Consider the following 25,024-nt stretch of genomic DNA (forward strand, 5'->3'; position numbering starts at 1 on the left):
GAGGGATGGGTATCTGATCATTGTATAATCGAAACCCAAGCACAAAAAAATTGTAAATCTACAACTGTACCTCATGGTGTTTCACTAATAAAAAAAAAGAATAATGGCTTATACACAGTCTAGCAGTTTTTCAGGAAACTGACATATTCATGAGGGAGAAGAGTGACCATGGGCAAATCAGAAACATCATGTACATACATTGCATGTACAGAAAATGGAGGAGAAATATCATGGTGTGTGTGTGTTTTAGTATAAATGAAGAACACTAGAGTTTCAAGAAGGCCTCTGCTGACTGCATTGGCAGGTACTGGCCAGTCAAGGGCCTAGGGTCTTTTTTTTTCTTTTTCTTTTTTTTTTTTTGCTTTTTAGGTCACACCTGGAAATGCACAGGGATTACTCCTGGCTCTGCACTCAGGGATTACTCCTGGCGGCACTCAGGGGACCATATGGGAGGCTGGAAATTGAACCTAGGTTGGCCGCATGCAAGGCAAACCCCTACCAACTGTGCTATCACTCCAGCCCCGGGTCATTATTTTTAATGTCTATTGACTAAGCTTCTGTTGAATACAATACTGTTACTGACAGTTTTCCAAGCACATCATTCCAACACCAAAGGAGAGAATGAAATGAGCAGTTTCTCCCAGAGAGGCTGTTAGACTCTCAAAACCACAGGCCTCAGCCCAGTCTTTTAGGTTTTTTTCCAAACTCAGAGTCCTTCTAAATTTTAAGTGGTTGGTGTGGAGGGAGGGGGGAGGTGGAAGGTGAAAGCTTTGGCAGTACCCTAAATAGTAAAGTAAAACCCCTATTTAGTCCTATTTTTTTCTTCTCTCTGGATTACAATGGCAGTGTTAAGAATAGCTGCTGCTGAGGCCCAAGGGATAGTTCAGGGGCATTAAAGTGCTCACCTTATTTCATATTGACCCCAGTGCAAATGTGGTCCCTGGAGCACTACAAGGACTTGCTCCTGAGTACAGAGGCAGAAATGGTCCCTGAGCACCACTGGGTGTGGTGCACACACAGATGAATACACACACACACATACACACATCCCTGATGCTTTACCAGTTAGGTTCCTGAGTGATCTAAAGTAAAGTAAAAGTAAAGGCCCTCCCGTTGATCATCGATTTGCTCGAGCGGGCCCAGTAACGTCTCCATTGGAGACTTTGTTGTTACTGCGTTTGGCATATCGAATACGTCATGGGTAGCTTGCCAGGCTCTGCCGTGAGGGCGAGATACTCTCGGTAGCTTGCCGGGCTCTCCGAGAGGGGCGGAGGAATGGAACTCGGGTTGGCCATGTTGGCTGCGTGCAAGGCAGACGCCCTACCGCTGAAATATAGTATAAAGAAGGTATACTTTGTTGCTGTAGGATAACATTCCTTTGCTCTTTCTCCCTTGCCAGAAGGAACTCAGATTTATTACAGTGCTCCTGAGGCACTTCCATTCCAATGTGTTTATCTGTGAACTCTTCCCTATGCTCTCCTCCCCAACCAGTTAATCAGCTTTTTCCCCTAATCAGACTCCGTTAACTTGTAAGGTCAGACTCCTCAGAAATCTATGATTTTATATGTATGAGTGAAATATTGCCTTTCTCCTCTCCTTATGTCCTTTGAATAGTTTACTTTAAGGCAATGTCCTTTATGTATAGATACAGGAAGACGGTTAATATTATGTTCTTGTAACTTGAGACTTAATTGGCTTCGAATATTATTCACTCCCAGGCATCTGCTTTCTTGACTTAAGCCTCAGTTTCCCTTAGTCCCTAGCACCCCAAAAGCAGGGTCCCAAGGAGGGAATGAATGGACCCAGGGCAAGCTGTGAGCTACCCTGGCATCGAAATGGGCCAGGCCAAAGTGCCATGATTCTTAATTGTAAGTTAAGAGCTTGATCATAGAAAAATGCTGTCATGATCCAAAAGTAATGACGAGACTAGGATCCTGCTAGGGATAGGAAAGACTATCTGGCCTGAGCACTGTAGTCTGAGATCAAGGTGGCCCTAGGAGAGCCATTCTATATGCTTAATGTATTTCTTACTGTGTCCATACAAAATGATTACTATTATGAATGCTTATATGTTTTTTGGACAAGTAGAGGAGAAACATACACATGAGATTCCATTCTAGGGTTGGTTAATCTGCTAAATGAGAATTTGTCCTAGAAGTGGCTTTCCCCAGGGAAAGAAATTTTCCCCGATTGATTGTGACCACACCTATGTGTAAGTCCCAATCCCTCATGACTTTGGGATTTAACTAGACTAGAAGAGTGGGCTGGGGAATCCAGATTCCAGGGCCAAAGGAAAATGAAGGGGGATTGAGGAGAATGAAGTAGCATGGGGGAGGAAGCAGCAGGAAGAGAATCAGAGGAGAATGGTGATGGGAATGGAATAAACTGCAACTGACACCAACCACCCTGGCCCTTATTTCCTTCCTTCATCTGGCCATCGCCATCGACCTCCCCAGAGTGGGGGAAACGGCCTGAGACTACCGAATGCAGACTGTGGGGAGAGATAGACCGCTGCTGTCTTTTTGAGTTTACACAGTTGCATAACCTCCTGATATTTGGGGGTTAATTATTGTACATTAAATACTTTATATTATAACCCACTGTATTTTGTAAATTTTAGAATTCAGGAGGAAAAAACTAAGAAATATATGCTAAAGAGGAGTGATAGCACAGTGGTAGGGCATTTGCCTTGCGCACAGTCAGCCCAGCTGAGCCGAGTTCAATTCCTTTGCCCCTCTCAGAGAGCCTGGCAAGCTACCGAGAGTATCTCGCCCGCACGACAAAGCCTGGCAAGCTCCCCGTGGCGTATTCGATATGCCAAACACAGTAACAACAAGTCTCACAATGGAGACATTACTGGGCCCACTCGAGCAAATCGATGAACAACAGGAGGACAATTATTATAAGATTCATAAAGATTCACCTCACATTTAAAATATTTTTTGCTGCCTAATTCATTCTCCACAGTAATAATTGAAATAAGCCTTTTGTACCAAGAAGAATCTATGGGCTTATCTTCAAAGATAGAGCAAAGGAAGGGGAGTTTTTTTTTTTAAGTGCTCCAAAATGAAATTGTCTACTTGAAGATAACATGACTTTATTGCAGAAATTCCCCTCACTACACATACACACACAGTAGATATTATCAATTATCTAATAGTTCATTGCAAGATAAAAATAAGCATACAAAAATAAGTGCTTCCATACACTTACAGTCATCTTTAAAATAAAGCAAATAATAAAAGTATATACTTAGGAATAAAATTAACCAACAAAGTGAAATACCTCTAGACTATAAATTAGAAGAGGTTGATGAAAGAAATCAATTAAGACAACTAAAGGAAGAGGTAGCCCATGTTTATGAAATACATTTGTAAAACATTTTCATATATATGCCATCCCTGTCAAGATTCCAATGTTATTCTTGGTAGAAATACAAAAAAAGTCCTAAGTCCAGAATGATGTACAGATATTAGGGCATTTGCCTTGCAGGCAGCCAACCCAGGTTCCATCTGATCCCCCAAGCACTGCCAGTAGTGATCCCTGAGTGCAGAGCCAGGAGTAACACCTGAGTATCACTGGGTGAAACCCAAAAAGAAAAAACTAAAACTAAAATTCACATGGAACCATAAAAGAAAACAAAGAGCCAAAGCAATCTAAAGAAAAAAAAGAGACATTGAATTTTCTGATCTCAAACTATGTTATAAAGTCATAGTAACCAAAAAGTATAGCAGTATCATGAAAAGACATATGGATCAATGAAACAGAATGTAGGGCTCAGAAATAAACATAAGCTAGTATACTCACAAATATTAGAAATGAATGAAGACTATCTTTAAGATAATTTATTAAATAAATGATGCTAGGAAAATAGACATTCACCTGTATAAAAATGAAACTAAACTACTATTTTATACTATTCACAAAAATTAACTCAAAATTGATGATAGGCTTAAATGTAAGACAAGATCCACAAACTGCTTGAAGAGAGTCTATTTTTTTTGCCCCACTTATACTATTACTCTAACAATGTAACTCAAACTCTAACCCAAACCTAACCCAGTATAAACCCTTGTAGTAACCCAGAGTCAAACCAACCATGGTATAAAGTTACTACAAGCCTCAATTAAACACTGTCCTTTTACTAACATTCATATTCAATTTGAAAAATAGCCAAGTGTATGCCAGAACTAACAGAACTCTAACCCAACTCTAATCCAATACATAGCTTATAAAAATCCAGTCCAACCTTGGGCCAAAAGTTATATTTAGATTTGAAGATCAACTTTCTCTTTTAAAATTGCACTACACTGTCCTCCCATTGTTCATCGATTTGCTCGAGTGGTCACCAGTAATGTCTCCATTGTGAGGCTTGTTACTGTTTTTGGCATATCGAACATGTCATGGGGAGCTGGCCAGGCTCTCCCATGTGGGCGGGATACTCTTGGTAGCTTGCTGGGCTCTCTGAGAGGGGTGGAAGAATCGAATCCAGGTCAGCCACATACAAAGCAAACGTCCTACCTGCTGTGCTATCTCTCCAGCCCTGAAATTCCACAAAACTGTAAATCAATGGTAGGTTGAAAAAAAAAATTTTTGTCACACCTGGAAATGCTTAGGAGTTACTCCTGGCTCTGCACTTAGAAATAATTTCTGGCTGCACGTGCTCAGGCATGAAATGCCAGAGTTAGAACCTGGATCAGTCATGTGCAAGGTAAGAATCTTACCCACTATCCTATCACTCTGGCCCCTTTCAAGATCAACTTTCTAAACAGCCTAATTTATACTATGACTATAACAACATATTAACCCTAACCCTAACCCAACCCTAATCTAATACACATCTTTATAGCAACCAGAAGCAAGCCTCATGCTAAAGTTAACTATTTCCCTCAATTAAACAATCACCATATATTTATTGTTCACTTTGAACTTTAAAATATTTTAAATTAGGTAAGAACTGGAGCAATAGTACAACAGGTAGGGCATTTGCCTTGCACACAAGCTACCCGAGTTTGATCCCTGGCATCCCATAAAGTCCCCTGAGCACTGCTATAAGCAATTCATGAGTGCAGAGTCAGGAGTAACCCTTGAGCATCATCTGGTGTGACCCAAAATGTCAAAAATAAATTAAATAAAAATAAAAATAGGCAAATCTATTCAGAATCATTAACAATTCCCTAACCCAATACATAATCTTCTAGTAACCCATACCCAAACTTTGCCTAAACTCACATATTATGCTTAATTAAAATTTTCCCTAAACTTATGTTTCATCTTCAAATTTAAAAAGAGCCAAACTTAAACCCTGATGCTAACACAACCCTAATCCTTACAGTAATCAAACCCAAAGTATAGTACATATCCTTACGAATCATAAAGTACAAGCAATAAAATATAAACAAGTAGGATAATTTCAAATTAAAAATCTTCTACACACTCAAAGAATGAACAAATGCAGATACAACACAGTTCTCACGAGCTTGTAGATAGGATGATTCCTTAGAATGTGAGTCCATTTTCCCATCTCCCAGTGTTTCTGCTTAACAAAGCTCTTCTCTACCCTATCATCTTATCTCTGGGTTGACTGACCATCAAAGAGCAGTGGAACCAGACTTCTGTTATACTATCACTCATAATATGTATTTTGACCACACGGAATTTAATTACATTCAATAACCAAAGCTAGCAGAAAAATGGACTGCATGAAAATTAAGCAATTTTAAAATATTCTATTAAATGAATAAACCATTAGAGATAATCACTGTCACTGTCCTCCCGTTGTTCATCGATTTGCTCTAGTGGGCCCAGTAACATTGTGAGACTTGTTGTTACTGTGTTTGGCATATTAAATACGTCATGGGTAGCTTGGCAGGCTCTGCCATGCGGGCGAGATACTCTCAGTAGCTTGCCGTGCTCTCCGTGAGGGGCAGAGGAATTGAACTCGGGTCAACCGGGTTGGCCGCGTGCAAGGAAAACACACTACCCACTGTGCTGTTGCTCCAGTACATTAGAGATAATAGAAAACATTTAAACATAATAAAGACATAACTTGTGAAACAAATATTATAAAATAGTTAAAGTAGTCCATTGAGAGAAATTAGCTTTATATGTTGTGTAAGAAATCTATACATGAATTAGCTTTATATATTGCATAAAAAATAAATGCATGCATTTTTCTCACATACATTTGTTCTATGTTCACATTTGCCATACAGCTTCCTGCCAATGTGGGAATAGCACAGCGGGTAGGGCGTTCGCCTTACAAGCGGCCAACATGGCCGACCCGAGTTCGATTCCTCCGCCCCTTTTGGAGAGCCCGGCAAGCTACCGAGAGTATTCGATATGCCAAACACAGTAACCAAAATATTTAAGTGGTGCAAATATCTCTTGTTACTTTAATGAGGTAATTTTGTTTTAACTTTTTGTTTCTGGGCAATTCACGGCAATGCTCAGGGATTTATTCTGGTTCTGCACTCAAACTATTCCTGGAGATACTCAGGGGACCATAAACAGTTCCAGGGATGGAACATGGGTCAACTAGCACTGCTATATTTATGAAAAATAACTTAAAACTCACATTCATGCAAACAAAACAAAAAACATGCACAGAGACACTCATAGTGGGTTTCCTCATAGTAACCCCAAACTAAAATCTAGATACCCTTAAAAAGGTGAATCGTTCTTTAAAATATAACCCATACTTCTCCGAATACCCCTGAAAAATATGAAACAAAAATTTAGAGTAAGAAAATCTAAACTTCTCCACAAAGGCCATCCATTTTCATAAATATTGTTAGAGAAGATCTTCAGGAAAAATAGCCTTTTGTTAGATGCACTGGGAAATGGCTCCTAGGAATTACAAATACAAAAGAATACAGCATGCTGACATGAAATTCAATATTATGAACATAATTTTTAAAAAAATCAATCCTCTTCCCTTCCACTTATGTAGCAATGAGACAATTCAAAGCAAGGACAAAAGTCTCAAATCGTACACCTGACATTCACATAAGGTTAATAGTTAATCTTGTTGCTCTCATCACTTGAATTCTGCCCTCAACTCACTTCCTACAATTCTCTAAGCCTAACGGCTTCCCAAAGAAAGCAAGCTATGTCTTTACACAAAGAGTGGAATGATGTTTCTTAGCTCAAGAAGAAAGTGAGGACAGTATTAATCTTCTCTGAAAATTATTAAAGAAGAAAGATTTTTAAAATCAAATGTTGATAAAGTAACAAAATAGGAGACTAACACCCAAGAATAGCCAAGATAAGTACCAGGAGGTTTACTCCATGGCTTGAAGGCCAGCCGCACATGTTAGGGGAAAAGGCAGCTCTGATAGAGAAGGGAGCACCAAATAAAGGGTGTTGGGAGAATCCTCCCAGGATGGGAGATGCATGCTGAAAGTAGACTATACACGGAACATGATTGCCACTCAATGCCTCTTTTGCAAACCACAGCACCCAAAAGGAGAGAGAGAACAAAAGGGAATGCCCTGCCACAGAGGCAGAGTGGGATGGAGGGGATGGGGGTGGGAGGGATACTGGAATCAGTGGTGGTGGAGAATGGGCACTGGCGGAGGGATGGGTACTAGATCATTGCATAACTAAAACCTAAGCACAAAAATTTGCAAGTCTACAACTGTACCTCATGGTGTTTCACTAATAAAAATTAAAAAAAAAATAAAATAAATAAAATAAAATGTTGAAAAGTGAAGTTTTCAATGTAGTGATAAAGAATTGGGTTTTCTGTATTGGAAAAAAATGCATTGGTTCACAAAAGGCCCCTGAAAATTCTACGCCAAACTGTCCTGAGATTCACTAGTCAGCAAACTCAAGATAAAAATTTAAAAAAGTGATAAGAGTTTGAATCCTTAGGAATGAAAAAGCAGATAAATTTCCATTATCAGCCAATAATATTAATAACCAGTGGAAGAGACTCAATTCCATCAAGAGCAGTGGAATCAGAACACAGTTTTCTGTTTCCCTCCTCTCGTTCCGACCTAATGACCCTCTAAAAGCCTGGAACAAACGAGTTTCAGGACTTTTAGAGTGGAGCAGACTCAGACTCGGGAAATAATTAGATCTGCAATGACAAAAGAGGGTAAGGCATAGTATGTTCCGGCAGAAACTGACAAAATTAAGGACACTGCACACTCTGGGGAGATTTCTATTATCTTAATGCACACGAGAGTCCCTTTGAAAAAGAGGGGTCAGATGCAGCAAGGACTTCACATATAATTACAGGGAAGTCGGGATCACTGCGGAGGTGAGCCCAGCACAGCCACTTGCTGCCATATACAAGAGCTACAGAGCTGGAATGACTTTCCTCATTGTCTTTGTACCCTCCCTTTCCTCTTCAATCTGGAGCCCCTCATTACACCATGTTGTCAGCCTCTTTTCCCTGGAAGGAAGTGATAACTACCCCAAATTTGACACTGACTTCTTTCCCAGAGCACAGACTCTCCAAAAGACCTTCCAGTTTTCAGAGGGGGGATTTTATGAATCACACCTTCGATATATGTGGGAACAATCTGAGCTTCTTTCTCTGTGACACTCATGACAGGCTCCATGGGAGTTTCTGAGAACGCGGGGCTTCATCCATCTTTTTGATCTGCACAGTTTCTCAGTTTCTCCTGGGGGGGGGGGGCGGGTTCTGGCATATTTCTAAGCCTTTCTACTGCTTCTGCTAAGCCATCCCAGAAGAGGTTGGGGAGTTTCCTTAAGTCTGATCTGTAAACCAAAGCCCCATCTGGCTTACAATGTTCACTTTTCTTATGTTTCTCTCCAAGAAAGAAGACACACACAAGGGCCCTTCACCTCCAGGGCATGAAAGAGCACAGAAGGTCAGCGCTTCAGGCCTTCCTGACTTCATTCAGAGAAGCTGGGCCAGCACTGTGGGCTGGGACAGTCCCACCCTTTGACCCCACCCCAGTCCCCTCAGTCCTCAGATCACAGCATGGAGCTGAGCTTTCCTGACACAGAAGAAAGCCTTCCCTGTTAAAGATTCTTCTCCCAGAATATATCTCATGAGGCAGATTATTGGTTCTACATTGTAAGTCTGTGGCTCCATTTCCTTAGCTGCAAAACGGAAATATTATTATTATTATTATTATTATTATTATTATTATAGCACAGCGGGTAGGGCGTTCGCCTTACAAGCGGCCAACATGGCCAACCCGAGTTCGATTCCTCCGCCCCTCTCGGAGAGCCCGGCAAGCTACCGAAAGTATTTGATATGCCAGACACAGTAACAACAAAGTCTCCAATGGAGACGTTACTGGGCCCGCTCGAGCAAATCGATGATCAACGGGAGGGCCTTTATTTATTTTTATTATTATATATTATTATTATTATTATTATTATTATATCCACCCAGATCCTCCAAATTCCAGTAGGCGGGCGTCACACCCACCACCTGGCCCCCTGGCGCCGTGTAATCCCATCAGCGGCCAAGACTCAGAGACTATAAAAACCAGCTCCTGGAACCACAAGGCCGCGAATGATATCTTATTATGACATCTCATTCCTACTTTGACAAACTGGCAGGCTACCGAATGTAGCCTGCCCACATGGCAGAGTCTGGCAAACTCCCCGTGGCATACCCAATATGCCAAATACCAGTAACAATGATGGGTCTCATTCTCCTAAAGAGCCTTGAACATAATCTCAGGGCTAGGATGAAGGAGACGTTACTGGGGCCTGCTCGAGGCAATCGACGAATAACAGGATGATTTGTGATTTGTGAATAATAATAATAATAATAATAAAAAGCTCCTCCCTGGATTGACTTGAGGGTTATACAATAAATAATAAGCATAGAAAAATGTAAACGTGTAGTCAATGATCAATAAATGTTCTGGTGTCATTATTACTGAGCTGGATGTGGTGCAGTGGGAATTAGGGTACAACTTTACATTCCCCAGGAGGGAAGGAGTTATTGGAGTCTGTAACTTATCCTTTTTTCCTTCTTTAACTTTTTGCCAGCAACACAATGTGCCCCATCCTGACAACATAGTACTGGGGGCCACCAAAGCCACATCCCACAGAGCTAGGCTGGGGATCAGTATCAGGACCTTGCTGTCTTAAGCGACCCCTTTCTTCCTCCTTTACTGATTAAAAGCCTCCATTCTGCTCTCTGCCTTCCCCCTTATTCCTTCGCCCTCAAGCCTGGGTTAGCTACATAAGCTTCGTTCTCTTGGCCATTGCAGTGTGTGCTTGGGAATGACACACTCTGATGCTTGTTCCAGCATGTCTTATCAGCCACCTCACAGACAGGGGTCACCCCTGACCCCATCAGAGTCAGCAGTAGTTTGGGCAGCCAGAGGGTTTTCCTACAACGTTTATCATTGACTAAGCCATTGCTTTCAAACGGTGCAGAGGCTTTAGAAGGGGGGTGCATGTGGTTGCTGTATGAGACAGAAATCATCCCACAGAACTAAGAGTTGGCTTCTAGAGTAACCCTAACAAGAGAAACCATCAGAGAACCCCAACAAACAAGTCCTCATGCCTTTTGGCAAGTTGCTTCAAAAACAGAGGTGGACAGGAACAAGACACATCTGCATCAGCCACTGATGGCATCTGAGAAACTCCTTCGTTCCAGTTCATCTGTTCACTTGGGAAGTGTAGACAGAGCAGCTCCCAGTCAGGTTCTGGGACTATGAGCATCCCCACAAAGCACTCAGAAGGTCCCTTAGCCCTGTCACTGCCCTTAAGGACATCTGGTGTATGCATGCCTAGTGGGGTCACTGAGAAGCCAAGAAATGCCCCCATGTGGCTGCCAAGAGTAGAATCAGGTGGCTGTGTTGGCACAGTTCTTGGTTGGAATTACGTTCTTTGGTGCAACACATGACCAGGTTCACATCTGGACTCAAGAGGCTTGGTCCCTGCAGTGTCAGGCAAGTTCCTCATCCCCAAGCAGGCTGCTGTGGTCCCATGACCCATTTGAATGGAAGGTCCTTGAGTGACAGCAGCAGCAGAAGGGGTATTCTGAACTCTACACCCCATTCTCTGCAGCAGCACCCTGACTATGGGGCTATTCACGCTCACCAGAGATGAGGGACTCAATGTGCCACCAAATCACCCAGAACACTTCTTCATTTGTAGGATAACGCTGTCTTTCTCCCTGGCCACAGGGACCATAGGTATATGGAGTAATACCCATCACAGTGCTCCCAAAGCACTCCCATTCCTGTGTTTATCTTTAATATCTTCTTTGTGCTCTCTTCCCCAACCAGTTAATCACCATTTTCCCCTAAGCAGTACCTGTGACATGTAAAGTCAATCCTCAGAAATCTCTGATTTTGTATTTGTAAGTGAAATACTGATTTTTTCCTTCTCTTATGTTCTTTTGCATAATTTACTTCAGAGCAACGTCCCTTTTGTTTAGACACAGGGAGACAGTTCATCCTATGCTTTTGTAACTTGGAGGTTTATTGACTCCGAATAATATTCAACCCCGGGCATCTGTTTTCTTGACTTAAGCCTCAGTTGCCCTTAGTTCCTAGCACCCCAAAAGCAGGGTCCTGACGAGGGACTGGATGAACCTAAGCTGTGAGCCACCCTGGCATCGAAATGGGCCAGGCCAAGCACCATAATACTTAACTGTAAGTTAAGAGCATAATCATGAACAAGTTCTGTCATGATCCAAAGAGTAACAACTGGATTAGGACCTTGCTAGGGCTAGGAAAGACTAATCTGGCCTGAGGACTGTAGTCTGGAATCTATAGTGAAATGTCCCCAGGAGAACCACCCTACAAGCTTAAAGTATCTCTTATTGTGTCCATATAAAATGACTAGAAAGATTATTTAGGAGTAAATCTAAGATGGTTGTTGGACTAAGGAAAGGAGAAACACACCCCTAGGTGGTATTTGCCCTTGAGTGATGTCCTGACCGCTGGAGATCTTTGTTTTCCCTCAGAAGGAAGGGCTTCCATAGGTTTACTGTGTTACCTGACCTGGGCATAGTGGCTACCCTCAATGTTTGGGGGGGCAGGGGGTTGGCGAGACCAAGGCTGTCAGAGAGAGCATGGAGAGACTAGCATGGGGGCCAGGGTGAGCATGGAATGGGGAAGCTTAGTGAGACTAGAACAGGCGGGGAGGTGGAGAATGGAATAAACGTCAACTGATCACAACTACCCTGGCAGCCCTGTTCCCTCCTTCAGGTGGCTGCTGGCAGCGGCTGCAGGCCAGGATGGGGAAGCAGCTCATGGCCACCAAATGAACATAGCGGGTGAGAGAAAACACCACAACCGCTACCCCGATCACTTACTTAGTGATTACACATTTGTCCCTTCTACTCCTCTGCTGCTTCCTGGCCCCCCGATTCTCAGCCCCGAGCCCATGGGCCTCTTTGCTTGCCTCCCCACCCCCCTCACCACCACCTCGAGTCATCACTCTTCGTGCAGTGCAATGAACTGTCGAACCAAAAACCTTCCATGGGTCTTCATTTGCCATCTCAAAATTCCCCCAAATAAATGAAGGTCTGAAAGGAACGCTGACCTGCTGTCTCCCGCTAAGCTGTGGTGTGCAGCTTTCAGCTGGCAGCAGAGGAAGCAGAACTTCAAAGGGTCTCACAGTCCCTGTTGACTGGGGCAGGGCTGTGCCCGGATTTCTTCACTGCACATCTGCCCTTTTACTTTCTGCTTCCTACTGCCTCAATAGCACTTCATGGGTTTTATTTTCCCCTTTTCCTTCTGACCAAAGAGAAGTTTCCTGGAAAGTAGGTCAGGTTTGAGCTAACTCTCAACTACTGTTGCATCTGAATGGAGGATGGGGGCCCAGGAAGCTTTTTAGCTGCTCTGAGTGCCCATCGAAGCTTCCAAAAAGATGACAGAATAGTTCCCCGAGGGTTGATTTAATTTTGTCCCCAGGCTTGTGCACAATCCTGACCATCTGGTCCTGAGGCTTCTCTATTTTTACTATTTCTACTTTGGGTGCTTTGCTTTTTTAACCTATTCTAGGATGAGTCGCCCCCTTCCAACCACCCCCATTCTCTCCACCAACCCCGACTTGATTCCCCTTGAGCAGATTCTTCCATAGGACACACTTACCGGGGGGTCTGATACTTTGACAAATGCAGAACGGAAAGATAACAGCAGCTCTAACCTTTTAAAAAGGTCACCACTGAACTGATTTTGCACTGGGTTTTAGTTGTGTGATATTGTTCCAACAAAACCACTGCAAGGGTACAAATAAAAAGAGCATTTAAAAAAAAAATGAAAGAAAGGTCTTATCGAAGCTGGTCAGCTAAGGCGCCTGCAGAGAAGCCCAGCTGAGCTGCCCATCAGGGTCTCCGGGGGCATCTGTCAGTGTAGCTGCCTGACATGCTGATCCAGGGACTAAGGGAGCCTCAGTTCCCCACCAGTCCCTCTCCCAGCCTGGTCCTGCCAACCCAAAGCCTCAGCACCCTTCAGGGCTCAAGAAAATCTACTTCCAGAAGAATAATGAATGAATGGCTTCCATCAAAATAGGCAAGTTTGGTGAGGCTCAGCCACCCACCCAGTTGCAAGTGGGGCTCCCCAAGTCTAAGAGTGGGCAAAAGTGAGTTAGCAGGGTGACCCACATGAGGACCCCAGCCCCAAGGTCTCTAAGCTCCTGTGCTGTCTTATACTTAATTTCAGCCTACAGTGAATCTATCCAGCCATTTCCTCCTGTTCTACAAGCTCTGCACCCACAGGCATGACTTGAGTCATTGGGGAGAGAGAGAGTACAGCAGGTTGGGAATTTGCCTTGAACCCTGAGCACCGAGCCAGGAGTGATCCCTGAGCACCACCAGGGGTAACCGGCCCCCAAAACAAAAATGCAAACATGTTTGAATCATTGATAGATGCTGATGTTCAGAATCCAAGGATAATGAGACAACAAGGGATGGAAAGGACCAGAAGGAGACTGCAACTTGTGGTGGTCAAGGAGATATAGTAGGGGATGTCATCAGTTACAAACAAGGGGTCCGCTTGTCTGAGACAGTCCCTCTACTGTCTTGAGACACCTTTCATAAGATGCTGGGTTGTGTTTGCTTCTTTCAATATATTTTGTACTAATTCTGAGTCTGTTTTGGGGGTGTTTCTTTGTTGGGGAAGCGGCACATCTAGTGATGCTCAGGGTTTACACCTGGCTTTGCACTCAAAAATTACTCCTATTAGACTCAGGGGACCTTATGGGATGCCAGAGATCAAACCCAGGTGTGTCACATACAAGGCACATGTGCCCTACACACTGTACTATCACTCTGGCCCTGAGTCTATTGTTTATGGACATCTAATGACAAGACTGTCACTGAGCAAGTAGATACTGTTCCTACTTTGCCAATACTGCAACTGGGAATCCAAGAAGTAGTCAAACTGGCTCAGGTTCACATAGATGGAAGATTTCCGAGAGGCATCCTGCCTTGCCATGCAGCCTTCGCTGTCTTTCTGCCTCCTGTGCCCTGTTTAACAGAGGTGGGGGCGGCACCCTACAAAAGAACCACAATTTGGAGCCACAGACAGACATTCAAGTCTTGCCTCTGCCAATTTATAAACTGAACAAATCATTTTTGTTTTCCAAAATGAAACAGCTTATTGGTGGGCTATTTAATTTTTTGCCATGGCCAGGAGCACTGCAGCTGGGACAGGAACCTGCAAGGCAGCCCATGGCTGGTGACACAACAAAGCAAGTAGGAAGACTCCTGTGTGGTGACAGCCAGAGGAAATAAATCAAAAGAGCCCCTGCAGATAGTGTCCAGAGCCTATGTTGAGTTATCCACAAATACAGAAATCATGTGCAGGCACTGGCCAGCAAGTGCAGAGCTCTGGGCAATCTTCCCCTCAACATCGGCTGATCTCAGAGTCCTTAACAGGAGAACACTGCACACGACTGGAGAGAAGGTCAAGGATATAGCTTGAGGGGAGCACTTGCCTTGCCCTATGAGTTTGAGGCCTCAATTCTAAAAACTGGTAATAAAATAGACAGCAAAAACAAAGAGGAGAACTGTCAGAAGCTGGAAGAAGAATGAGGGGAGAGTGATGAGTCTTTATTGTGTTTTCTGTGGAGAATGAAGGGCAAGACAGAAGAGAACAGTTTAGGACTGGCTGGTCTTCTGGGTACAGGAGCACAGGGGCTATGCCCAGCTCTCTAGTACCTGGCAAGGGGCTGATTCAGGAAGGAAAATGCTAGTTTAACATGTGAGTTAGGCTCAGGGGAGAGATGGCTTAGAAACAGACAAGGGCTCCCAAGCTATTTACTCTCATTTGGAATTAGCTTGCCCTGGGTCTCAGCTGGATCTGTATGACCTCCTGAGATACCAAAATAGCTCAAGTTATAGAAAATAAAAACCTGATTTATACACAATTTAATGTATTCTTCTGTGTACATGAACACATTCTATAAATGCATGAGGACCTTTACAAGTGCCCTAGTATACAATAACTCCATGATATGAGTTAGTAAACTGCTTCCTATTATGAACACCAGAACAACTTGTTCATCCCAGTAAATATCATGTACCTTGACACACTTTACTTTTCCATGGCTCTCAAATACCCAGACATGCATGCATTACCAAAGAGAGACATCAATCAGCAACCTTTTCTTGGAGGGCCTCTGGGTTACTTCTATTTTCCTTTAGTCTAAACCATGATTTAATAAATAGCCTTTGGGTATTTTCTGTAACTTTCTCTCTCATTACTATGTCTTGGTTTTGATTTTTGAACCATATCTGGCACTGCTCAGGGCTTATCCTGGTAGAGGTTGGGGTACAATGTGTGATGCCAAGGGTTGAACTGCAGGTCAACCACTTGCAAGGCAAGTACCTTATCTTCTGTACTGTCTCTCTGGCCCTAAAATTGTCTTAAAATAAATGTCAAACAGTTTCACAGACTCACGAAGATTTTTACATATAGACAAGTTGACCTCCCAAAGGATTTTTTTTGAGGAGGTGCCAGTGCCATACCCACTGGTGCTACAGACTTACTCCTTACTCTGTGCTTTGGGAAAATGCCTGGCAGGACTTGGAGACCATATGCAGTGCCAGGAACCTAACTAAAGTTGGTAGCATGCAAGGAAAGCATGTTAACCTTTGCGCTATCTCTATTAACAAACCTCCCAAAAGCTTATTAATTCATATACACTAAAAGTATTCACGAACTCACTGGCCCTCTAGTTTTGTCTATGCTAAATATTGCTCTAAGTCTTGCTAATATTAATGGAAACAACAGGTTTTATTTTGGTGCTTATTAATAAAACTGAAATTTTTGTTTATTATTTTATGCTACATTTTTAAACTGTTCTGCATGTCATGTTAAGCAACACATTTAGACTCTGAGGTTCAACTTCCACAGTTGTAGGATCTCACAGTGACATTTTACATCTCAAAGATGATCAGTTTAATGTCAATGAAAACAGATTAAAGATAAAATAACAGACGATAAATTCATTTGACAAAGATTTATTGAGAACCTGCCGGTAAAGTTATGTGCTATTCTTAAGAAATGCAAAAGAAACAATGGTCTAATATGTAGGTATCAGGTGGGTCTAAAATATTCTGGGCACATACAATAGGGACCTAACTAATGTCAAAAGAAAAGTGCAAACCCAGGGAGAAAGTATTTTCAGAATGCCTCCCCACTATTTTCCAGGTTGACCTTGTTGAGTAAGTCTTGCCACAACATGCCCAGTAGCCTGGACACTGAGTTGGGGAGAACGAAATATCAGAAATAGGTGTTATCTTTCCCTCCCATCATTTCAATCACAAATGACCCTCAGAAAACAAATACAAATTTCCAAAACATCTTTTTTATGGTTTCTCAGTCAGCAGGTATCAAGGAGTGTCCCAATCTTCTGGGACAAGATACTAAGAACAACCACCACAAGAAGCATGTAGTCAGCCAGCACTATCCTGAAAACAAAGAGCCCACCAGCAGCTGTGTTCAACAGATGAGACTCCAGAGCCATCCTGGCATAAAGGTAGATCATTCTCCAGCACCATTTCTACCTCTTGACAGATTTTTGTTTCATACCTGTGATGAAACAGACATTTCTTATGCCCATGCTTTATTCCATTACAGTCTTTAAAAAAATCTATTGGGAAGAAACGCAAATCACCCTTGTTTTAATCTCCTACTAAATAGATGTTTCCTTTTTCATTAAGAACAAAGCTCGTACTGCATCAGGTCATATTAAGTTTTCTGAATAATAACTCCTCCTTAGTTCCTCCTCTTCTGTGCTTTCAAGGATACACTTGAAAGCAATGGATTAGAGGCAGCAGTGAGTATACTGTCCGCTACTTCTCATTTAGTGGTAGATTCTCCTTACTGCAGCAACTTGAGCACACACCTTTATAACAGTGATGAGTATTCATGGTTATTCTCCAGATAAATGGGTACTTGAAGAAGGCACATGCTTACTCTCTATTTGTCATCATACTCTGCCTGTGACAATCCTTGTAATTATGCCCTTCAAATGGGCAGTTCTAGTCACAGAACTGCTGGTTTTCAGGTTAGTCCTATGAGAAAAAGGAGAAAGTGCACATGCTTTGAAAGGGCAAATTTGAGAACTTAAAAATGTTCAGTTTCCCATGTTGACAAACACTGCATGCACTGCACTGTGGGAGAGAGTGTTGTGAGCTCCGCCTGTTTATCACTATGAAACAACCATTCAATATGTATTCCCATAACTTTCCTGATGACTACAGGAGAACTTTTCATGTAAGAAATACAAATTGCTGCCAACCATGTACATTACAAAAAGGGATGGGTTTCTGTACCTAGGAAAAGAGAGTGGTGAAGCTGATCTTCATATTGTATTTGAAATGATAAATAAAAAATAAAGTTTAACTGCCCTTTACCTTGTCACATTTGTGAAGTGAAAAACCTTACTTTGAGACTGTTGAGGATAGGTAGGTAGGAAGGAAGGAAGGAAGGAAGGAAGGAAGGAAGGAAGGAAGGAAGGAAGGAAGGAAGGAAGAAAGGAAGGAAGGAAGGAAGGGAGGGAGGGAGGGAACCTTTTTGTACAAATGGAGAGTAGAGGAACTGTGTCTCTTAAGAGAGGATTCTGATGTAATTAGTCACTGTGTCCTTTGAGTGACGGTGCATTATTGATCATGAACCAGAAGCTGTGAGATAATTGCTTCAGTTCTCCTCCCATCCCTGAGCACGATGATAGTTTGCAGAAAGAACTGAAGTAATGAAAGAGTGAATTTTCCTCTTCTAAAAATTGATTAGTTTGTATGAAATGAAAGGACCAATCCAAGTTGATCCTGGTGCAAGTGCAAACACAGAAAAAATATTACTGGAGGGAACATAATTTGTGCACCCTAAGTATGATGGAAAAAATTCCACACAAGGTCAGCGGTAGCCCTTTGTTCTTTCATTAAGTGTATCATCTTTCTCACAGAAGGGTCACCTCTTCTTCCCTTGAAAAACCTCACCTTTTTACCACCCTTTGCATCACTAACCTCTCTCACCTCAGTCTCTGCCCTGTGTTCTCAGTTCTGCCAGGAAATGCCCTCAGATGGTGGGCCGCATCTTTGGAGCCATCTTTGGTTTGTTCTCATATAGAATCTCTGGAGCAGAGTGACTTTGTTCTAACTCTAGAATTTTCCACTTTAGGCTCTTCAAACTCTTTAAACCAGTGTCAAGAAATTGTGAGTTGTGAACTGTATATTAACTACTTATGTGTTATTGTTCTGGCTTTGCTTTTTCTGAACCCTCCCTCCCCACCCCCTCCAAGAACTAGAAAAAGAATAACAACAGAAGCTATAAAGTGCAAGTGAATAAAACTTCCCAAGTCTTTAGATTCTGCCTATGCCCGTGGTATAAACCCTCAGTGGAAACCTATATCAAATGAAAAAAAGCTGAACTGGAAAGGCACACACACAATACGTTCTTATAAACGGATGGGGGCAGAACCCAAAACACAACTGGGCAGGCCCGAAAGCTTTATGAATTAATATGTGCATTGATAGAATAAATAAAAAGTACTTTTCCACATGCTTCACTTTGTTTTATTCTCCTCACTCCACAGTGAGAGCTACAGGTAACTAAGTTTTAGAGAAAGGGTAAATTAAGCCTCCCAAGATACATGTAAGATGACATCCTCAAATATAAGAGCTGGTAAATAGTGTAGTTGAGTCATATGCCTGAATGAGCCTGGTTCCAGAATCTGCATTTATAAATTCTCTGCCCTAATGCCTCTCTTAGAAAACATGCAATGTGAGAGCACCAAAGGGGGGACAGAAAGAGACATGGGAGCAGAGAATCAAAGACATATTTTAAAAGGCAGTCACAGCCAAATCCTGGAAAAATTAGTAAGTCCTATGACAGAGACTTATTTCTGTTCCCTACAGAGCACACAAATAAACTACACTTCCCAGTCTCCCTTGTAATTTGGAGTGACTATGAAGCATAACAGGGCTGGAGCGATAGCACAGCGGCAGGGCATTTGCCTTGCACGCGGCCAACATGGCCGACCCGAGTTCGATTCCTCTGCCCCTCTCGGAGAGCCCGGCAAGCTACCGAGAGTTATCTCGCCTGCACGGCAGATCCTGGCAAGCTCCCCGTGACGTATTCGATATGCCAGACACAGTAACAACAAAGTCTCCAATGGAGACGTTACTGGGCCTGCTCGAGCAAATCGATGAAGCATAACACCTAGTTTCTGAAATCCTTTATTCTCTCTTTCCCCCTGATTCACTGGTGGGGAAGGTCCAGTAAGTTGGAGGACAGAGTCATAGAGTGGCCTTCTGCATGACCATGAAGAAGATACACCTACTAGACATGTCATGATTGGATTCTGAAACAAATGAAAGTACATTTTCATGTGCTAAATCTGGTAGCTCTGAACTTATCTTTCACAGCCATCAGCAATACCTTGCCTGTTGCAAATACCTCGCCTATTACAGAGTGAGTTGGAGAAAAAGGCCAAATGAAGAGAGTACAGTGTTCTAAGCTGAGGATCAGAGTGACCCAGAGTCAGGACCAACATCAAAGAACAGAAAGAGACCAATATATTTGCAACATAAAATATGAGGATGACAGATGTGAGTGTGAAAGGTGCATAGAGAGGTCACATTAGAGTCTCTCAGATCTTTGTGAAGACCGTATTTGAAGAGAACTAGAGGCACCCAAGGGCTTGACAAAGTGGATTACTGGGATCAAATCAAGTTTTAGGACACTGCTCCCAGCTGCAGCATAGATGGGGCATTAGATACCAAGGCTGAACCCAGAGAGGAAGGGGCAGAGGCTGTCACAGAAGCCCAGGAAAGAACAATGGTAGCTTGGTGTTCAAAGATGTACACGGGAATGGAGAAAAGTCAACAATGAGACTCTTAAAGGTTAGAGTTCTCAGGACTTATAGGCTCTAGCTGCTAGGAGAGACATCAACACAGCTGCATTCCCCAGCTCAGTGTCCCTTCTGACCATACAACATGAACAGCATTGAGAAGAATGCAGACCCTAGAGCCACCAGTATTTTATTAGTTGCTAACAAGAGAAACTACAGCTAGTTTGCTGTCCCTACTGCTGATTTGGGGTGCCACAGCTACATCTCTAACATGGGTCAAGGCTGGGTCCAAACAAAATCAGAAGTAATTGCCACTGCTATGGTTTTTTTGGTAGAGATATATTCCAATTAACAATATAATGAGGAAATTCTGATTGCAGGAGTCAAAATCACATATCTGAAGCCTGGCTTGTTTCTTGTCATCTATAGTAACAGGTGATGACTTAAAAAGTTGCAGGTTCCTCAGAGAATCTGAAGATCTCCAACACTGAAAAATGATTTCTTTGGAAAATCATTACTATATTATTACCCCCTAATATCTTTCATGAAATCTAGTTGATTTATATTGGTCTACTCAAAATTGAACACAAGTTTTCAATGAACAAAGTAATGTAAAGGGAGAGTGGTTATTAATGATGAAAGGTAAGGATGATGTGTCTGTGGCTGAAACCTATACCTGGTAATATAAGAAGTCATGGGAGCTCCTCTAGCAAAGGGCAAAGGGTTCAACAGGCTGCAGGAAGATTGATTGTTGAACAAACCTATGGGGTCTGAGACTTACCAGTCACGAACTCCCCATTTACTGAGTCATTCAATATCCAAGTCATGGCAGTACTTGATATTGTGGCTTCCATGGACACTGAACCACTCCTACATACAAAATACTAGGCCAAGGAAAAGCTAATGGAGAGACAATGAACATAGCCATTCCCCTTAGAAACTCATACTCTAGCTAGGAGCCCGGTCACAGATAACAATTATAATATGTAACATGAGGAGCTGGTACCTCTGGCAGAGACCAAAGGAGTACTCTTGGTTCAGAAGAAAACTATCAATTCTGGAGTGAATTAAGATAGTGAGGAGAACACGGTGTTTGAGTTGGATCTGAAAGTTGAGAAAGTAAGAGAGATGGGGGGGAAAATAGCCACCCCAGTGAGAAAGAGGATGCTGCAGAAGAACTGGGCCTGACTGGGAATGACAATGAAGCAAAAACCCCAGTGTGGTGCTGGGAACCAGGCCAGAGAAAGGGGCAGGTTATGGGTCTGGAAAGGTAGGCAAAGGGAACTAGATAAGGATGGAATCCAAATCAGGGCCCACATGGGTGTGAAGGGAGGGCTATGGGACCTCAGGGGCCAACGAGAGATTCTTGGGGGAAATGGCATGTGCCTGAAGTATCATGACCTACAGAATCATGCATGTTTTTCTCCAGACCTATGTTCTGGAATCCCACAGTGCTGTGGATCAGGGCTTATTCACTGCAAGGTAGGATAGTCTGGAATGAAGCTGCGGGAGGTCTCTGTAATTATTTATGATTTTATTTATTTATTTAGCTTTTTGAGTCACACCCAGTGATGCTCAGGGGTTAGTCCTGGCTTTGCACTCAGGAATCACTCCTGGCGGTGCTTGAGGGACCATATGAGATGACGGGGATTGAACTTGGGTCGGCCGTGTACAAGGCAAATGCCCTACCTGCTGTATTATCACTCCAGCTCCTATGATTTATTTTTTGCGTTTCACTGGAGACAGTAATTTTGGCTCCAGACCTTCTCAGATGCCTCCGAAAGAGGTTGCTCCTCCCATTCTTATCAGCATCTCTCTTATCACACTGAACTTCTTCCTGTCATCTCTCTCCCAAGTCTTTCTGGTTCTCTGCCTGTCCCTTTTGGATTTCTGACCTTCTTAGATCATATCTTATTCATCTTTGGAGTCTCGGCAACTAATACTGGACCTCGTATGAGTCAGAGGTGTTCAGAGCCTGAATTTCCCCTTGAATTGTAAAAACTCTGCATTTGACCTCTCGCGTCTCCCTATCTCTCCATGATTTATGAAACAAAGCACCATTTCTAATCTGCTTCCCAAGCTGTTGTGAGAATTGGTATTGGAACATACCTGGTCATTTATAAATCATCATGGTACAAATGCAGCTCAGCACTTGAATGCCACCAGCTTGCTTCCTGACAAGTCGGGAAGTGCTGACTGGCGGAAGGAAGGAGAAAGCAGTGCTTCCAGAAATGGGCTGTGGGAGAAAGGCCTTCAGTTCAGCAGCGGGGCAGGAAGGAGTGGGAAGAAGCCGAGCGCAGTGCTCTTGGCACGCACAGTGGTCTAGTTGTCTTCCTTTGAGGCAAAGAGGACATCCCACACTGCCTCAGCTCCAGAGCCTTTATTATGGGAGGAGACACACTTGGGGACTCGAGCCCCCCACCCTTTCCTAGATAAGCTCTGCCTCCCCAGGTGCTTCATCCGCAACTCCCCCCACCCCATCAGGATTTACTATTTGTGTGTCAGCTGTGTGCCCCATTGCGATCTGTTCTTTTCATGTGCTGGGTTTTCGTGGCTTATTCAGGTTTCTTCATCTGCTTCTCTTTGAATTTGGTTATCTAAATATATATATATATATATATATATATATATATATATATATATCTGCTGAGCTCAAATTATTTTTACATCTTTTCCTTCTAGCTCCCAGGCCAATTTTGAAAGCTGTCTCTCTAAACAGTTTAGAAGTGGGTGATTTTGGGAGATCTTTAAGCAAAGCTCAGTCTCATTTTTTTAAAAAGCCCCCCGCCTTTCTCATTGCTGCCCTACCCCTACTTCCTTCCCCCAAGAAACTTAACTTTGCGAAAACCACACACTGTGTGAGTGATGCCGAGATAGTGTCAAGCAAATCACGGGGGACGTGTTTGAGAGGATGGTTCCTAGAGCAGATGGCAGGTTTGAACACAAGAGGGCTAGCATCTGAGGCAGGCAGTGCCCATCTCTACTGGGGATGGGTCATGGTGAGCAGGTCTGAAGAAAGGATGCCGTGAGGACTAGGACAGAGAAAAACAAGGAGTCTGAGGGCTAACGGGCTACTGAAGAGTGTCCTAGACTCTCCAGAACATTCCAGATTTATTGTCTTAAACCAACAATCATCAGAAGAACAAGGACAGCATTCTCCAGACATTTGCTATCTATGTTAATCTAACCAGGCTAAGTGTTTGCATATCAAAGGGTCTCTGATGGAGCAGAAGTCTCTAAAGTGGATTTATCTCATGCAGTATTTCCTCTGGGAGAAACAGCAGAGCTGGGGTAGTTGTCTGCCTAGACACTGGTTTTCCAGGTTTAAAGATCCCATAGACCAATTATCCAGCCCTTCTCCTGAGTCTAGCTAACTTAACCCTTCATACCCGACACACCTCAGAAAAGGAAGCAATAGAACAGGGCCTTAAGAACAACACCCAGAGGCTTTCCTTGCTCCACTTCACATTTCTTGCCCTCTTATCAAAGATTAGATGATCATATGCTTGGGGGGAGATATCAGTATATTCAACCCTGTTCTATTGGTCTGCAGCTCTGCCTTTGTTCCAGTACCATGCTGTTTTAATTACTACTGCTTTGTAGTAGAGTTTGAAGTTAGGGATGTTGATTCCTCCCATTTCCTTTTCCCCAAGAATTGCTTTAGCTATTTGTGGGTGCTTATTGTTCCATATGAATTTCAGGAGTGTTTGCTCCATTTCTTTGAAGAATGTCATGGGTATAGTTATGGGGATCGCATTGAATTTGTACAATGCTTTGGGAAGTATTGTCATTTTGACAATGTTAATTCTCCCGATCCATGAGCAGGGGATATCTTTCCATTTCCTCGTGTCCTCTTATTTCCTGAAGTAGAGTTTTGTAGTTTCTTTGTACAGGTCCTTTACTTCCTGAGTTAAGCTAATTCCTAGGTAGTTGATTTTCTGGGACACAATTGTGAACGGGATTGTTTTTTTCATGTCACTTTCTTCTTTCTCACTATGTGCATATAGGAAAGCCATGTACTTTTGGGTATTGATTTTATAGCCTGCAACTTTACTGTACAAGTCTATTGTTTCTAGGAGTTTCTTGATAGAGGTTTTAGGGTTCTCTAAGTATAGTATCATATCAACTGCAAATAGTGAGAGCTTGATTTCTTCCTTTCCTACCTGGATGCCCTTAATATCTTTTTCTTGCCTAATCGCTATTGCAAGTACTTCCAGTACTATATAAACAAATTGTGTGGGCACAACTGAACAGCTACATGCAAAAAACTGGGCTCAGATCTCTGCCTAACTCCATGTACAAAAGTAAGATCAAAATGGATTAGAGACCTCAACATCAGACCGGAATCCATAAGGTACATTGAAGACAAAGTGGGCAAAACCCTCCATGACATTGAAGCTAATGGTATCTTCAATGGTGTCACGCCACTGGCCTAGCAAGTGAAAACAGAGATAGACAAATGGGACTATCTTAAACTAAGAAGCTTCTGCACCTCCAAAGAAAAGGGGACCAAAATACAAAGACAGTCTACAGAATGGGAAAGGATATTTGCCCAATACACATCTGACAAGCGGTTGATATCAAGGATATACAAAGTACTGGTTGAACTCCACAAGAAGAAAACATCCAAACCCATCAAAAAATGGGGCGACAAAATGAACAGAAACTTTCTCAAAGAAGAAATCTGAATGGCTAAAAGGCACATGAGAAAATGCTCTACATCATTAATCATCAGGGAGATGCAGATCAAAACCACAATGAGATACCA

This window comes from Sorex fumeus, unplaced genomic scaffold (genome assembly GCF_029834395.1).
Source record: "Sorex fumeus unplaced genomic scaffold, SorFum_2.1 ptg000169l, whole genome shotgun sequence".
In the NCBI taxonomy this organism is placed as follows: Eukaryota; Metazoa; Chordata; class Mammalia; order Eulipotyphla; family Soricidae; genus Sorex; species Sorex fumeus.